This window comes from Otolemur garnettii, unplaced genomic scaffold (assembly GCF_000181295.1).
Source record: "Otolemur garnettii isolate 467f Iridium unplaced genomic scaffold, OtoGar3 scaffold00020, whole genome shotgun sequence".
Lineage (NCBI taxonomy): Eukaryota > Metazoa > Chordata > Mammalia > Primates > Galagidae > Otolemur > Otolemur garnettii.
In genome coordinates, this window is record NW_003852415.1 from 7395937 (window position 1) to 7414617 (window position 18681).

The 18681-nt window shown below is 38.3% G+C and overlaps 1 protein-coding gene across 1 annotated transcript in view; it reads right to left on the bottom strand.

The window, feature by feature from the left end:
* CEP128 (centrosomal protein 128) overlaps nucleotides 1–17300 on the bottom strand; it is a 386614-nt gene extending 369314 nt beyond the window's left edge. The window contains exon 1 of the mRNA XM_023511493.1: nucleotides 17244–17300. The gene's annotated coding sequence lies outside the window, so the exon portion shown is untranslated. The remainder of the gene's footprint in view (nucleotides 1–17243) is intronic.
* Nucleotides 17301–18681: the final 1381 nt, after the last annotated feature.

Genomic DNA, 18681 nt, shown 5'->3' on the forward strand with positions numbered 1-18681 from the left:
TGAGCCCAGGAGTTGGAGGTTGCTGTGAGCTGTAATGCCACGGCACTCTACCCAGGGGGACAGCTTGAGGCTCTGTCTCAAAAAAAAAAATAAAAATAAAAAAAATAAAGATGAGAAAACTATTTTCTTCAATTAGGAAAAAAAGTAGTAAAACTCTTCTGCAGGTTACTACCACCTGCAGGAGTACAAGACAACTTCTCATTGACTCAAGAAAGCAATATTCATGCTGCCTGCTTTTCATATTCTGAGCTTTCCCAAGACTCTAGAGGGGACTAAGACGAGTGACCTTGGGTGAAAGTCCCTGGAATCTCAGAGAAAGCTCTGGGTCTGAAAAACAGATGTTACAATTCTTACAATAGTTTACTTAGCTGTTCTTGGCATATCAGTATTTAAAAGCATAAATATTGTTGCCTCTGCCTTAATGAACCTTATAAAGAAGACATATGGCCACCCAAACGGGTAATGAACCCTCCTCAATGCACTCTCACAGAGACTCTATCCATCTAAAACAAATGCCCGTGTATGAATCTAAACACAGCAACCAGAGAGTAAAACTGCATTCAGACCTTGTAATGAGAGGACTGGCAATGAGCCTTTACAAACCCAAGTCCACCTCTTTTGTTATTTGACCTAAAGAGCCATCAGATTGTCTTCATTATAATGACGCACATTTGTATGTATGAGAGCTATAATTTATTGATTCTCAAATCTCTTTTCCTCAGAGCCAGTTTAAAACAATTAGGATTTGCAAGCTGTTCCATAAAAGATAAGCACCCGGCATCAGGGGTGATATTTCACCAAGACCCGCTAGTGCATGTTAAGTAGGTGATTGCTTCAGAGGCCTCCAGGTGCCTCGGCCATCCCTGCCCTCAAAGACAAGTTCAAGGTAATGATGTTGATATTTAGAGGGGTGAGGGGAGATGGGGAGTGTATTTTAAGCTTTATCTTTAAACAAGTTAAAATTTTAGAATGTATTTCTCACCATTTCAACAGTTGTGGGACTTGAGCTTTGCTGCACCCTCCAAGTTAAAAAGTTAACAAACTAGCAGACATTACCATGTTGAAACAATTATCAGTTGGACCCATCTTCTTCATCAGTGCTCGTCTGTAACTTCATCTGACACCCTTTTAATTCATATGAGATTATAACATCAAAAGCAACCATCCAGTCCATCAGCCAGTTATCTGTTAAGTTGGTTAATAAACTAATACACAGGGAACACAAGCAGACACTTAAAACAGATCCATTCTTTCAGATCCATTCACTATATTAGAAATGAAAGATGAACGAAAATAAATTTTATTCCTTGATGGGAGATTAAGATTTGCACGGTTAAGATTCATATATAGTGAGCTAGGTAATACAACAAAATCTCAGGAAGTCAGGTCAGGATTCTTCCATTCATTTTGAAGGAGGAATAGAAGTTCGACAGGGAGTCGAGAGAAAGAAACAGGAGCTCGTTGAAAAATGTCTCAGATGATACCTCATTGTGAGTTTGATTTGCATTTCCCTGATAATTAGTGATGTTTAGCATTATTTCATATATTTCCTGGTCATTTATATATGTCTTTTTTTGAGAAATGTCTTTTCAGATAATTGGCCCATTTTTAATTAGATTGCTTTTTTTGCTGGTGAGATGTTTCAGTTCCTTGCATAGTCTAGACATTAATCCCTTGTTGGACGAGTACTTTGCAAACATTTCCTCCCATTCTGTAGGTTGTCTTTTCACTCTGTTGATTGCTTCCATTTTGTACAGAAGCTTTTTAGTTTGACATAATCCCAATTGTTTACTTTTGCTTCTGTTGCCAATGCCTTTGAAATCTTACTCATAAAATCTTTGCCCAGACCAATGTCCTGAAGCACTTCCCCTGTGTTTTCTTCTAGTAGTTTTATAGTATTTAGGAACTTGGTCTATTTTGAATTGACTTTTATATAGGGTGAGAAGTGGGGATCTAGTTTCACTCTTCTGCATATGGATATCTAGTTTTCCTGCATGATTAATTTAAGGGACTGTTCTTTACCCAATGAGTATTCTTAGTGCTTCTGTCAAAAATCAGTTGGCTGTGAATACATGGATTTATTTCTGGGTTCTCTATTCTGTTGCATTGGTCTACATGCCTATTTTTATCCCAGTACTATGCTGTGTGTTGAAAGAGATGAAGAAATGAGAACATTCATACATTGTTGGGGGAAGGTTCTCCATTATGGAGAACAGTATGGAGGTTCCTCAGACAATTATGACTAGAACTACAATATGGTCCAAAAATCCCAATACTGGGCATTATCTGAATGAAAGGAAATCAATATATTAAGAGACATCTCTACTCCCATGTTTTTTGTATCACTGAAATCAACCCAGGTATCCAACAACCAATGAATGGATAAAGAAAATGTGGTATACATACAATGTAATACTATTCAGCCAGAAAAAGGAAGGAAATCAGTCATTCATGGAAACAGAGCTCCGTACATTAAGTGAAGTAAGCAGGAAGAAAAAGGTAAATGCCACATGTTCTCACTGACAGGGAGAAGCTAAAAAAAGTTAATCTCATACAACTAAAAAGTAGAACAGAAGATACTAGAAGCTGAGAAGAGTAAGAGGGAAGAGGGGAGGAATTTATTAAAGAACACAAAATGACAGCTAGATAAGAGGAATAAATTCTAGTGTTCTATACCACTGCAGGATGACTATAATTAACTCAAATCACTAGAAGGAGGATATTGAATCTTCCCACTACACAGAAATAAATGTCTGAGATGATTTGACAGATGACTAATTACTCTGATCTGATCACCATACATTATATTTATCAAAACAACACTATGTACCTCATAAATGTTTGTTCAATTATGTGTCAATTAAAAAAAGAAATACTGTAAAATTCAATTTTTAAAAAAACCAGAGAGGGTCCAAATAAACAGAGCTCTTCCATCCTTCTCCTGGGACAATTCCATCCTCACCTGATTTTCATGCTATGGTTTCACAGAGTATGGATTGCTTTTTTAAAAAGTAACCCTACTATTGTCAAAAGAAAAGAAAAACGCAAGCAGACAGCCCTCAGAATGGGAGAAGATTTTCGCAGGTTGTGTCTCTGACGAAGGTTTAATAACCAGAATCCATAGAGAACTTAAACATATTAGCAAGAAGAAAACGAGTGATCCCATCTCAGGGTGGGCAAGGGACTTGAAGAGAAATTTCCCTGAAGAAGACAAGCACACAGCCTACAGACATATGAAAAAATGCTCACCATCCTTAATCATCAGAGAAATGCAAATCAAAACTACTTTGAGATATCATCTAACTCCAGTGAGATTAGCCCATATCACAAAATCCCAAAACCAGAGATGCTGGCGTGGATGTGGAGAAAAGGGAACACTCCTACACTGCTGGTGGGAATGTAAACTAACACGTTCCTTTTGGAAAGACATCTGGAGAACACTTAGAGAACTAAAAATAGACCTGCCTTTTGACCCAGCAATTCCTTTGTTAGGTATATTCCCAGACGACCAAAAATCACATTACAACAAAGATATTTGTATCAGAATGTTTATTGCAGCCCAATTCATAATTGCTAGGTCATGGAAGAAGCCCAAGTGCCCATCAATCCATGAAAGGATCAACAAACTGTGGTATATGTACACCATGGAATACTATGCAGCCATAAAGAAAGATGGAGACTTTACGCCCTTCATGTTCACATAGATGGAGCTGGAGAATATTCCTCTTAGCAAAGTATCACAAGAATGGAAGAAAAAGTATCCAATGTACACACCCCTATTATGAAATTAATTTAAACCTTTTATATGAAAGCTATAACCTAATAACGGCCTAACAATACAGGGAGGGCGGAGAGAGAGGGGAGGGAGAACAGGTGGAGGGAGGGGGATTGGAGGGGTCACTTCTGAGGTTTATCTTACAAGGGTACAAGTGAATCTTTCTAAGAGTAGAATGTGAACATTTTAAAACAATAACTAAGAAAATAACACGAAGGCTATGTTAACCAGTTTGATGGAACTATTTCGGATTATGTGTGAAAACCCCACACTGTACCCCAGAAGTGCATCAATGTACATAGTTACCATTCAATTAAAAAAAAAAAAAAAAGCAGTCTCAGCAAAACAATGTAGGTAAGGACAATGCCAAGTTGTAACGTAAATGAGAAGTAAAGAAGCAGAGGTACTAGGTATAAATCATTCTATGAAGAAGTCTGGAAATGTGAAGAAAGAGACGGAATAGTACCTAGAAAGGAATATTTACAAAATATTTGGGATTCTGATACCAGACTGGTCCAAGATACAAAAAACCAGATGTCAGACTTCATACAAGAACTACCTTCAATTAGGGTCCATACGAGCACACACTGACTGTGTAGAGGCCTGTGTAACACTGGCTGAGGACCGACACTAAGAAGTGTACAGACTGGACATATGTTCCCTACCCTATGGAGTTAGTGTCTAGCTTTCCAGCTTCCTGTCTTCATGAGTTAGACGAATAATAGCTTTTATCCTAAAACATCTCAAAGTGTATCACCAGATGCTCAGCAAACTCTATCACAATTTTAAGGGTCAGAGAGAAGATAATAATGTTCTTCCCTACAAATTCAAAGATAGTGCTTTGGTAGAAGTTTAATGAGCAGACTTTAAAATTAATAGCAAAGGTTTTTTAGAAACATTGATAAAGTAGAAACATACTGAATTTAATAACTGGAGCGCATTATTGCTGGAAATCAGAACAACAGAGGTACAAATGCAGGACCTACCACATAGTGAGCACTTAGGTGTGACACGTACTTTGCTTATAGTAAAGTAGCTCAGTACAGGTTGGTTTAACCTCAGGCCAATCTAACAAGACAGGATTTTTCACATCCCTTAAGGCAGAGACTGTATCTTGTTCATTTTTCTATTCTCAGCCCTGGGACATGATCTTGCAAATTCAAAATTTAGATTTGTTAAATGAATAAAGTATTCCCTTTGTTGCAAACAAAGAAACCAAGGCTCCCAGAGTTAAGTAGCTAGAAAGGCCTAGGATTCAAACCATAATTTTAAAGCAACCTCGAAATATTATATATAGGAGAACTGACAACCAGAAACATACAACACATAAGTCAAGCCAAAAAAGAAATTTTTTAATTGCTTTGTGAAATTGTGAGAATGTAAATGGTACTATACCACTCGTTTATTTTTATACAAAGGCATAATAATGTTCAACTTTATTGAAAGAGTAATTGCTATTGACTGACAGTTTTCTACGGTCTAATTGCTATACTAAATGCTTTATATGCACTATTTCACTTAATCCATTTTATCCTCATAATATTATCCCCACTTTATAAAAAAGAAAACTAATAGGAGTAAAGTAACTTAGTAAGTCGCAAAGCCAGAATTCAAATTCAGGTAAAGCATCTGTCTCCAAAACCCAAACTTTTGATCAGTACACTGTTACATGTAAATGCCAGCCAGCCAAGAGAAGGCAAAAACAGGTGTAACAGTGAGTTAAGGTACTCCTCCCTGAAAGCAAAACGAGCTGATAAGAATGGAGGGCTTATTGATATAATCAAGGCTCTGAGTCCCCAAAAAAGGAACACCCAGTACCTTGCTTGAGTCAAAGAGAAATTATGTTTTTAAAAATATATATAATAATAATGGTTGTAGTGGCCATCATGGTACAAGCCAAAATAAGCAATACTACTCATAACTAATACTTACAGGGTCCTGACTCAGGGTCAGGCCCTGTTCTGAGCATTTTACATGTATTAACTAATTTAACCCCAACAACGGTTCCACAAACAGGTAAGGAAACTGAGCTTCCAAAAGTTAATTTGCCCAAATTTAGAAGAAATAAAGTTCCTTACACACACACACACACACACACACACACCCCTCTCTACTCCATCTACTCCATAAGAAAGACCTAGCAGGCTCAGCCCCAAGCACCTCGGCATAAGAGAGCAGAACCACATGGACCAGTGTCCGCAAAGCAGGGAGTGTGCAGGTACATGTTCTGGAAAGGCCAGGCAGCACACAGAATGACGGCTTACACAGACGTGATGAAAAGAACCAGAGGCTGCAGATGATTCTTCAGTGGAACCTCCATAGTTGACCACCTCCTTAAGTTGACCTAATTTTTATAGACTAGACATGCACCACATGTACTCAATAGAAGTTCCTTATGTCGACCACCTCGATATGTTAATCAGTTTGTTACAGTCCCTTGGGTGGTCAACTGACAGAAGTTCTACTATATTTATGTGCCACTTATAAAAAGTCAGTACAGTTTCAAAAGAGTATAAAGTTACTTAATAACCCCCACCCTGTCTCACAGCTGAATGACACAGCTATTTCAGAGTTATACATACACAATACTTCTAAAATAAATGAGGCAGTTTACAAAATTAAATAAAAAGCATAAAATGCCAACATAAAAGATAAAAACTCAAGAAAAGTAAGAAAAAAAGAACGAACGAGAGAGAGAAGAAGGAAGGGAGGGAGGGAGGAAAGAAAAGAGAGAAAGGGCGACAAGAAAAGAGAGTAAGGGAGACAAGAAGTTAGTCTGTTAGGTAGTTTACAGAGAAATGAATGCTAATCCCTGAGATCAATTTATTTCATGCAGGTGAGCACTGGAAATGCACTCCTGCATTTGCAGATAAAAACAAACACAGGCTCAGCACCCGTAGCTCAGTTGAGTAGGGCACCAGCCACATACACTGAGGCTAGCAGGTTCAAGCCTGGCCTAGGCCTGTTAAACAACAATGACAACTGCAACCAAAAAATAGCTGGGTGTTGTGGCAGGCACCTGTAGTCTCAGCTACTCAGGAGACTGAGGCAAGAGAATCACTTAAGCCCAAGAGTTTAAGGTTGCTGTGAGCTGTGATGCACTCTCTCAAGGACAACACAGTGAGACTCTGTCTCAAAAAACAAACCAACAAACACACACAATATTCTCAAAATAACAGATAAGAATTAAGTTTTATGAGAGTGTAGACAGCCTCTATTAATTGTCCAAACTGCCTCAGATTGAACAAGAAATAAGCATGGACAAAGATGGAGGTGAACCCCCAAGTTTGCAATGACACTATTTTGTTTAAATTAGACAATGAAAACTTGAGAACTACTGAACAAACCAGCCAACCAACATGTATTTAAAAATCATACTCACCCTGTTATTTTATAACTTTAATGTAAAAACAGGAAGACTTCACTTAAAAATTCTGATATACAACTTCTCTTGACAACTTTAAAGATCTGGCAAAGGTAAAGACAAATTTTCCTATGGTAACACGGATGTAAATAGGGTCTTCCCGATGGCTGGACACACACCTTCCAGTTTATCCCCATCTCCACCAGACCTGCTTCACAGTGTGTTACCTAATGGGCCCTCTTGGTAGCTAAGTATACAATCCTATTCTGAATAAAGAACCAAGACAGAGGAAGTTTACCAGCCTCGCCAGCTGAAAATGAGCAGTTCAGTTGCAAAGAATTAATCAGGGTTAAATACCTAAGTTATAGTCTCCTCTACAGAATAGAAGGGAAATCAAGTAAGACAGAACAGAAAAAATGATGCACTGATAGAACCTGTATAGTGTCCATGCCTATAGATTATAAAACCTGAACAAGATACTGCTACTGTGCAAAACGGCTTGAGTTTAAGCAAACTATGTACAGTGTTCCCATTATTGTGCATGTCAGAAACTAAATTCTGGGGGGAAAGAGTATGAATTTGGCCCAAATTCTTCCCCCTCCCTAGATGTACACCTGCTTGGGCCTCTGGTTCTGGGCTTAGCTACAGGACTTGCTTTAGCCAATAGGATTTTAGCTGCTGACACAGCACAAGCTAAGGCTTGAAATAGGATCATGCACTGGAACTTGCTTTCCTATAACTCTTCCATCTTTTCCAGCTTGCTCTCCTGCAACTCTTCTTGGGTATGAGGACATGCTCAGGCTAGCCTGTGGAAGAGGCAGAATACATGGACACCGCAGTGTCTTCCAGTTCAGACCAGCAGATCAGTCAGGTGACCCCACACAAGTGAAAGAGCCTAGCCGTGATCAGCAGACAGCTCAGCTCACACTTCACACAAGCAATGAACTAAATATTTTATTATATTCTATGCATGTAACAAAATATCATATGTACCCAAAAATATGTACAAATAATATATATCAATAAAACAATAAACCAAAAATAGAAAAAGTTTATCGTTGTATGCCTCCAAAGTTTTTTACGTGTTGTGCAGCAAAGGATGATGGATAACATATACAGATGGTCCTTAACTTAGGATGGTTTGATTTAACAATTTTTCAACTTTAAACAATGTGAAAGAAATATGCATTTAGTGGAAACCATATTTCAAGAATCCATAAAAACCATTTTGTTCTTCACTTTCAGTACAGTATTCATTTAATTAAATAAGACATTCAATATTTTATTATAAAACAGGCTTTATTTAGATGATTCTGCCAACTGTAGGCTAGTGTATGTGTTCTCAGAATGTTTAGAGTAGGCTAGACCAACGGATGATGTTCTGTAGATTAGGGGTATTAAGTGCACTTTCAACTTACAGTACTTTTGGATGAAACTCCATCATATGTCAAGGAGCATCTGTAGTTTACTAATCATTTGGTATGGTTCAGAAAATAGTTAATTTCCTAAAGTTTCCTCTCAACCCTACTCTCCTTAAGAAAACTAGTTGAAATTCAGAGATACTGGCTCGGTGCCTGTAGCACAGTGGTCCCAGCACCGGCCACAAGCACGGAGGCTGGCGGGTTTGAACCTGGCCTGGGCCAGCTAAACAGCAATGACGACTGAAACAAAAATGTAAGCAGGCATTGTGGCAGGCGCCTGTATCCCAGCTCTTGGGAGGCTGAGGCAAGAGAATTGCTTAAGCCCAAGAGTTTGAGGTTGCTGTGAGCTGTGACGCCACAGTACTCCACCAAGGGCAACATGGTAACTCTGTCTCAAAAAAAAAAAAAAAAATTCAGAGATATTGATAGTCTTCCAATGTGGAAGAAAAAGACAGATCCAAGTTAGGATGTAACACTTGATATAACAAATGATAAACTAGGAGTTTTTGAGGAAAAAGTGCAAAACAATCATTAATAGTAGTCAGGGCAATTTATTTGTTCCTCATAACAATTTCAGTTTTTCATAAGAAACAAGTTGTTTCCTCAGCATATCATAAAGCATACTTGTTTTCTTCCTCCTAGTTTTTAAAGAAAACTTCCTTAACTTTCCTAGTGAACAAAACAATACTGATAATATTAAGAAGGAAATATTTTTGTCATTTACACCTTAAATTTGCATATTGTTTTGTAGCTTACAAAGTATTTTCATTAATAGATTGTCATTTGATCTTTATTTCAATGCTGAAAAGTTGATAAAATAACAATTTTACTTTGGCTACTAAAGGAAAGTGAAGCTTTACAGACAAAATCTGTTGCATGATGTAAGTTTCTGAAATGGGCATCTGGGGAGCACACTGAGTAAATTACTTGCCCAAGACGGCTTTGCTAAAAAATCGCAAAAACAGAACTAGAACCCAAACCTCCTATCTCTAAACTAAGCTAGTACTTTTTTCCACCGCATTCTTAGATGCAAAAGAATTGTGCAAATGCCAAATATACCATCCAATCACCAAAAGATTTCCTTTGTCTTTCCCTGCCTTATTTCTCATGATCCATCTCTCCCGCCCTCTCTTCAAAAACACATCTGAAGTGAGAGTATTCTTTACATACCTATTTACTCAGAACCAAAGGTTCATATAATGGATATAAGATAATAAAGTATTAAATATGTAAATGTGCTGTAAATATAACTTTTTATAGCTAGTTTAACATGCCTTTAAAATAATCTTTTCTCTTATTAAGAATAATTACAATTTCTTTCAAGCATAAAATTATTCCTTTTTTTCCAGAAACCACATCCTAACACTTTATTTAAAAAAAATAATAATAATAAGGTATTCTCTTTTTGGTATATATATGCATTTTCTAATTTACTTTTCCTCCCACTCTTCCTAAAACCCTGTATTTCTTTCCTCCTCTTCTCTTCTTTTACTTGCCATCCTTAAATCTTTCCCTTAAGTCTTATGTAACAAAATGTTGGAATACATTGTTTTTATACGTATTGATATGTTTACTGAGTTCTGTTTTTATTCTTAATTTTATGAGTAGAAAAATTATTGTATATCCTTTCCAAAATATAATAAAAATTTCTAAAGTTTTTTTAAAAATTCTTATCCTTGACTATATCATGAACCCTTTCCCAGAATGTTTTAAATGTATAAATTAAAATTTAAAATACACAACAGTAGAAAAGAATTGAATCATAATAAAATACAGTTCAGTCCCATTAAAGACAATTACATTTAAAAACTGAATTACCAGAAGAACATAGAGTTCCAACTCTAAAAATCCTCAAAAAAAAAAATACTACCACTTCTGGATAACTAGTGCTTGAGCAACATAGATTGCTATACTACAATAATCCTACAAGGTCAATACTGTCGTCCTCACTATATATATACCACGAGAAAAGAGGCCACAACTACCAAATGCTGGTCTTAACCTTTCTCCAAGGCCCAGATTCCTACCATCCACCACTTCTCATTGCCCATTGGTACCAGTCATAACTCAGGACTTCTCTCAGCTCATTCCCAGCCACCAAAATGGCTTCCTATCCACTCCAGCTTTCACTGATACTCTACTGCCCACGTGATTTAGTCTAGGTTTTGAATCAGGAATTCAAGACCAACTTTGAAGCCACCTTTTTCTTCAACCAAAAGACCAGGGAAAATGTATGTCCTCCATTCCCGAGCTGTTAACACCAGCGATTCTCCTCTCACTCCCACCCCTCATTAAGGTTGGAATGCCTTCTCCTGCCTACCGTTACCACCTGTTTAAATTTGACTTATCCTTCCAGGCATAGCCTAAATAATACAATCTCGGTGAAGTTTTCAATCTCCATTCAGAAGTGATCTTTCCTCTCTCTGCATTCTTACAGCTCTGTAAGTGTAGCAAGACACTTATTAAACAAGTTCATGAAATGTAATCATTGCTGCCATGAATTTCTTTTTTCCATTCCTCAAATAGTTCATACTCATCTCCTCTTAAGCCTATGTTGGAACCACCACCTGGAATAAGAAATATCCTTTTCATTCCTTTCCCCTTGACAAACTCCTGCTTTTCCTGTAAGTCTTGATTCAGAGGAAACTTACCCTGGAAAGCCTTCCTTTACTGCCCCATTCTAGACCATAAGCCCTCTGCTGTGTGGACACCACCCCAGACACCACCTAATCACAACCAATAGATTGCCAAGTGGCTCTTGGTTTCCCCCTACGCTCTAAATCTCATCAGAGAGTGTGTTTGTTTTGCTCATGGTTGTATCTCATGTGCCTGGCATGTAGCTGGAAAATTTCAAAATGAATTCAATTTTCTCTATTATCCTGATTAATCCAGAAACAAATGTGAATGTACAGGGCTTTACAAACAGCAAGAACAAGCTAAATAATTGCTAGATAAAGAAATTTTTGTGCCAAATAACCTAATTATCTTAAGTCTTCAAACAATATGAATTGAGCAGCAAAATAATATAAATATGAATACTTGATAACGTCTCTTACAGAGTAAACTCAGTAAACATTTCAAATTCATTCTAATACATGTGTTAAAACTTAATAACTGAATCAAACCTAGGAGGTCAGCTCATTAATTTGAGTTAATGTGAGCCATTTTAATTTACGATCATCATTTATAGCTAACTGCATTCCTCAATTATTACTTATTTGTACTACAAAGCTCTGAATTCCATATTACCTAGACTCTTTATCATCTAGGTCCATTCTCTGTACTATTTCAATTTACTAATCGCTGTTCATTCGAAACCCATTTTTGCTATTTTTAAAGCCTTTGCTCTCCCATCATCAAGCTTTTTCTTCATTCTGTAATCTATAAAATTGTCTATCTGTTCATTCTATAAGATAATAATCAGACTTCACGTCACTCTTGATGTCTCTTCATTCAAAAGAACTTACCTCAGACTGAGGTTTAATTCAAACTTATCCATTCATCCGTGAGCTCACTCATTCACAAGCACTCATTCATTCATTCACAAACACCTGTTCATGACAAATCTTATACACAGAGTAGATTATAAATGTTCATTAGCTAAATGAATTCATGTAACCACAAATACTCCCATCTCTCAAACACTGCAATTACCAGCATTGTAAAGATCTATGTTAGGAGAATTTCAGAGAAGAGTATACATCTGATAAAGGCCTGATAAGCCTCTTACAGTCATTTATAATTATTTATAACAGGATATCAGAAACAAGGTTTAAAAACTGGCTCGACGCCTGTGGCTCAAGTGGCTAAGGCGTCAGCCACATACACCTAAGGTGGCGGGTTCGAATCCAGCCCGGCCCGCCAAACAACAATGACAGCTGCAACCAAAAAATAGCCAGGCGTTGTGGCGGGCACCTGTGGTCCCAGCTACTTGGGAGGCAGAGGCAGGAGACTCACTTGAGCCCAGGAGCTGGAGGTTGCTGTGAGCTGTGATGCTACAGCACTCTACCCAGGGGGATAGCTTGAGGCTCTGTCTCAAAAAAAAAAAAAAAAAACTAATGGAGCTGGGCATAGTGGCTTATGCCTATAATCTCAGCACTTGGGAGGCTGAGGAGGGTGGCTTGCCTGAGCTCACAGACTCAAGACCAGCCTGAGCCAGAGAAAGACCTCATCTCTAAAAAAAACAGCCAGGCGCTGTGGCTGGTGCCTGTAGTCCCAGCTACTTGGGATGCCATAGCACTGTACCAAGGGTGACAAAGTGAGACTCTGTCTCAAAAAAAAAAACAAAGGAAATTTTTTTTTAATTGCATGACATAGGCACAAAAGAATTAATCACCCCTTTATAAAACACAAGAAAAAGAACACTCCAGTATAAAGAGGTGCAAAGGATATATACACAGGCAATTCACAAAATTCAAATGACCCTAAAAAAAGTATAAACATAATTTATCTCACTAAAGAAAGGCAAAGTAAAATAATAAAATGTTCATATTTATCAGATTAAAAAAAAAAAAAGCTCTCTCGATCCAGGTTGAAAAGGTTACAACTTGTAAGAATATTAACTATAAAAACTATATATTAGCTTTGCTGGAAAACAACTTGACAGTGTAAGTAAAAATAAGTAGTGTGCATATGCTGTGCCACAGAAATACTACTTCTATGGATAATATCCCAGGAAAACAAAAGATGTATACATCTTGTGTGCAAATGTATGTGTAAGAATTTCATTGCAGATTTATAGTTGTAAAAAATAAAAAAAAAACATATCCACTGATAAGGAACACGTTAAATGTATCTAATTACTGAGGTACTACATAGCAGTTAAGAGACAAGGTAGAATTTATTTGCTAACGTGTAACAATATATTGTTATAATAAAAGAGAAACATACTACAGAATAGTATGAAACATTGAAACTGTTTCACATTAGAATCAACCCAAAGACATGATTACATGGATAATAGTGAATATGCTCCAGATTGTCTTATATTATTCCCAAATGTGTCCAGATTATGTAACTGAGAATTTTTGGACCAAATACCAGATTATCCTATCAGAATCCTCCAGCTCTAAAATTCTTTCCTTTTTTTTTTTTTTTTTTTTAGACACAGGGTCTCACTTGCTCTATTATCCAGGCTACCCTCAAGTGATCCTCCTGCCTCAGCCTCCCAAAATCCTGGAATTACAGGTATGAGCTACTGTGCCTGGCCTCCAAAGTTCTTTAATTCTATGTATTTTGTACACCGTAGATCCTACACAGTGTTACTGCAAGGCCCTGGTGTGTTTCTTTCAAATTTTTATATTTTTAAATGCCTTTTATCTATCAAACTACAATATAAAAGTATAAAGAAAAAAGTCCAGAATTTTATATCCATGTGGCAAAATTTCAGTTGGAAACCCTATCTCTTACCTCAGTAATAATACAAGAACTATTATATTTTCTTTTAAAAAAAAAAAAAAAAGTGAAGAAAGATAATACAAGCCGGACACATTGGTTCACGCTTGTAATCCCAGCACTTGGGAGGCTGAGACAGGTGGGTTGCCTGAGCTCACAGGTTCAAGACAAAATCTGAGCCAGAGCAAGACCTTGTCTCTCAAAATAGCCATGCATTGTGGCGGGCACCTTGGGAGTGTTGCTGGAAAACAACTTGGGAGGCTGAGGCAAGAGAATCTCTTGAGCCCAAGAGTTTGAGGTTGCTGTGAGCTATGACGCCACAGCACTCTATCAAAGGCAACAAAGTCTCCACAAAAAAAAAAAGAAAGAAAGACAATAGAATTATTTGAACACTTTGAGAAAGAACTATAAACTGTGCTATATATGGTACACTTATACAAAAATGCAGAGTATAAATGGAATCCTATTAGAAGGCAACTATAAATAGCAATTAGGCCCCTGAACAAGAATGCAGGAATGAGTTTTGGAGTCAGAAGACCTAGGGATAAAGATCACTCTTTTGGCTCCAGAATCCCAAGTCAATGAAACCACCTATCTGAAGCTCTAACTGCATCATTTGTAAAATGAAGATAAACATAATTAAAAAATTACACATAATACCTATAAAAGGTACCTGCCTAATAGAGTACCTGAGACAAAATAGGTTCTCAAATGTTTAATAGAAACAGTTGCACGCTGGTTTTCTTAAGGTTATAAACCTTACCTCAACTTATTTACTCTGCTCATCTGAATTTTTGTTACACAACCATCCTATGTTATTTTCACACTACATATCAGAAGAGGGCTCCTTGCACCCAAAAGTCTATTTGTTAGCATAGTCCTTTCCACTATAATTATACAAAGGTTAGTTACTGCAGAAACTCAGAAAGAAAACATACTTACAAAGCACACCTCCAAACCCCTGTGTTGCTCTCTGAGCTCAGTGCTTTTCTTAGGAACATAGGTCTGCCTCCTATCATTTCTTCATGAGGTTCAGGGCAAAAGGCCTAGACAAGTAGATGATCTTTGGTTGGCCCTACACTTTCCCCAAACCACCTACAAATAAATAAAACAAGAGGGTAAAACATACCTACAACTTTAAACTTTTTAAAATAATATTATTATGTACAGATTAAAGCATATCACAGAACAGAGAAAATGTCCCTAGGGTCATCCAAAAACCTAAGTGTTCTCACTGGAATAATTTCATCCAAGAGCCCAGCCAGGATGTTCCTCACTGCTGACTTCCACCTATGCCTAGTCATCCCCTGGGCTCACTAGATCACGCTGCAATGTGAATTATAGCCCAAGTCTAGTCAAAAGTAGCATGGCTAATAGTAAACTAAGTAAGGTAACGAAATTAACATTTCTCTCTGAAGGTGGTAACCCAATTGTATTGCTAAGGCAGTCTCACATTCCCAAAGGAAGTATGGTTATTTTATAAGCTGCCCAGTGCTTCCCACTAAGTACCACACTTAGTACTGCAATTAAATAAGTAAAAATAAAATGTCTTTGGTTGTAGGAAAGAGCTGCAGATAAAAATATTTTCAATTCTTTGTGACCGCATTCAAAGAAGTCTGCTAAGAATCCATAGAGAGTCATCCACAGAACTAGTAGTTGTTCACACAAAAAAGTAGATCTGGAAATATATTAATAAACCATTTCCAGAAAAAAAAAAGCTATTCTGGAAAAGTTAAGAAAGCAAAGTGTTAAGTGGCAGTTCAAAGTGATCCAGGTTACACAACAGCAGAGAGGACTTGCTGAGAAGACAGGCATAAGACACTCTTATAACAAAGCAGCAACCTTCACTCAATGAGATGAGTTGAGGGCACAACCAAGTTTTTCTGTGCCAATGTGAAAAGAAATGCCAAAGCTTTAATCTTCTCTTTGTGTTATGCAAAATAATAGTCACTAGCTTTATGGCTACTGAGTTCTCCTTCTCTTCAGCTCGAATTGGCACGTGTTGTAAATGTACAACACAGGCCAGAGTTTGAAGACTAAGTACTATTCTCTAAAAATAATACATATAAAATATCTCAACAAATTTTATATTTTCTACATGCTGAAAATAAAATGAATTTTTAGGCCAGCACGGTGGCTCATGCCATACGGGTAATCCTAGCGCTCTGGGAGGCCAAGGCAGGTGGATCTCCTGAGCTCAGGAATTCCAGACCAGCCCGAGCCTGAGCAAGAGAGCAAGACCCATCTCTACTAAAAATATAAAAAATTAGCAGAGAGTAGTGGTGGAGCCTGTAGTCCCAGCTACTTGGGAGGCTGAAGCAAGAGGATTGTTTGAGCCCAAGAGTTTCAGGTTGCTATGAGGTATGATGCCACAGCATTCTGCCCTGGGACACAGAGTTAAGACTCTGGCTCAAAAAAAAAAAAAAAGTTTAAAATATTGTGCTAAGTAAATTAAAATTATTAAAATTAATTTTATCACTTTCTACTTTTTTAATACAAGTACTACAAAATATAAAATTGCCTATGTAGCTCACACTGTATTTCTATTAGATAACACCGCTCTGCATAATTAATAAAAATAAAAAACAAATGCTGAGCACTTGCACAATACCAGGCACTGGGCTAGATGCTTTACGTAATACATAAATCAACACGGCAAAGCAAAATCCTGATCAAGTTATACCAGATGTCTGCTAACAGACTAGCTCCATCAAACCAACAGAAGATGTAACTGGGATTCAACGTTAAGTATTCCTAAGAAATAATTCAATTAAGGGACTGCTAACAGCTAAGATTGAGGCAATTCCCATGACCGCACAGGAAAGACAGGTCACTGATATACAGCGTTCCTGAAAACAGCAAACTTTCTGAGATTACAAAACAGGTGCAAAAAACACCAAGTTGCATAGCAGGACAGGCATGTAAACGTCTGACGGTTTTCTGGAGAACCTAGAGAACCACTCCAATCTCCTTGACAGCTAAAGCTTCACAGATGCTAGCGGCAGGGCAAGCCGCTCCCAAAGGGAGGACAACACAGGGCTAATTCACTAGATAACTGGACCAGGACCTGCCTGTGGACACCCCTGCCAAGGAAGGGAGGCCTCGGGACGCCAGGTACACCGTCTCCACTCACCGCGGCACACTCCAGCCATCCACCGCCCCAGCCCAAAGCTCAGCGCAGCTCTGTGTCCCCACCCGAGGGACTAAGGGAAGTGTGACCTAAAACATCTACGGTTAAGATAGGGAAGTGGGAGAGAGAGGGCAAGCGGGGCTCTGAGGGGGTAGGTACCTGAGACAGAAAAGGACCCCAGGTCCTCAACGCCGGATCATTGCCGAGGTTCCTCCCGGCTCCCGCGGCTACCGGTGACCCAGAAGGTGCAACTGACCAAAGGCTGCGGCGCAACCGACTCCGCACACCCCAGACTTGCCGCTATGGCAACTTGAACTAGCCGCCTAGCCGCAGCGAGAGTACAGGACCCCGCTGCTGCCGCTTGGCCCCCTGGGAGTTGTAGTCCATATCCTAGTCAAGAGTAAGGAGTTGCCGAGGGAGAAAAATTCAAAAGAAAACTGCAAGTCCCAGAATGCCATACGCTCGACTTCGGATCATTTTCCCGGAAGAAGCCGGATGAGCAGGCACCGGAGTCCCTGGGCCGCGCCCTCTAGCCCTGCTCTAAATGTTTTTTTAAAGGTCCAGTAGCCTCTATAGCAAATTCCAGATAGTAAATTAGTCCAGTGTGTTGGCCCAAAGTGTAATTTTACTCCCTGCAGGACCACAAAGGATAATTTATAGCAGTGAAATGTAAAAATCTCCTTGATACCAGGGTTCAGTGTCTTGTTACAAAGATTCACAAATTCTTAGAACTGGAAGGGAACAGAGAAGATTAGGCAAAGCTTTTAGATCTGGAAAGGGTAAGTGACTTCCCTAAGATTAGCTCGTTCATGACAAAACCAAAAGTAGAATCTGAGGCCGTGCACTCATTCTGGAACGTGATAAAAAAAATTGTTTACCTCTCAGGGAAGGTGGTTTCATTCACGAAGACGTAATGAAAACCTCAACAAAGAACTGGACTTTGGAAAAGCTAAGCAGTAAAAATAAAATTAGACATGTAGATGGTCCTTTTCTTCTACTCTGTTGAAAGTGCTACTGACCTTTCCCTCCTTGGGCTAAAATCAAACTTTACCTTATCTGTGAAAGCTTTCCTGGCTGCCTCAAGAAGAGCCCCGTCATGTTAACTGACAAGAGTTCCCTATTCTAATAATCCTACACTTTAAAAATCCCTTTCCCAGTGGTTCCCTCTACTAGCCTTTAAGGGACCTAACTTTTTAAAAGTTCTTTCTTCTCATCCTTTTCTCACTTCCCCTTCTCTCTTCTTACCTTTCTCTCTACCTCTCATACACAGAGTCATAAATAATCAGCACACAAATTTGGTACAGTAGAATCATTCAAATATTTTTTCTGGCCAACACTGAGGTAAAGCCCATTTCATGTCCAGGTTGAACATAAAACAATTCTTTTAAAGCCCTAACCATGTATATGCATCTATCCTCAAGCTGCTTACTCAAAGTTGTTACTCAAGAATACACTCCAGGTTGGGTGCCTATATCTCAGTGGTTAGGGCACCAGCCACATACAGGGGAGCTGGCAGATTCGAATCCAGCCCGGGCCCCCCAAACAACAATGACAACTACAACAAAAAAATAGCTGGGTGTTGTGGCAGGCGCCTGTA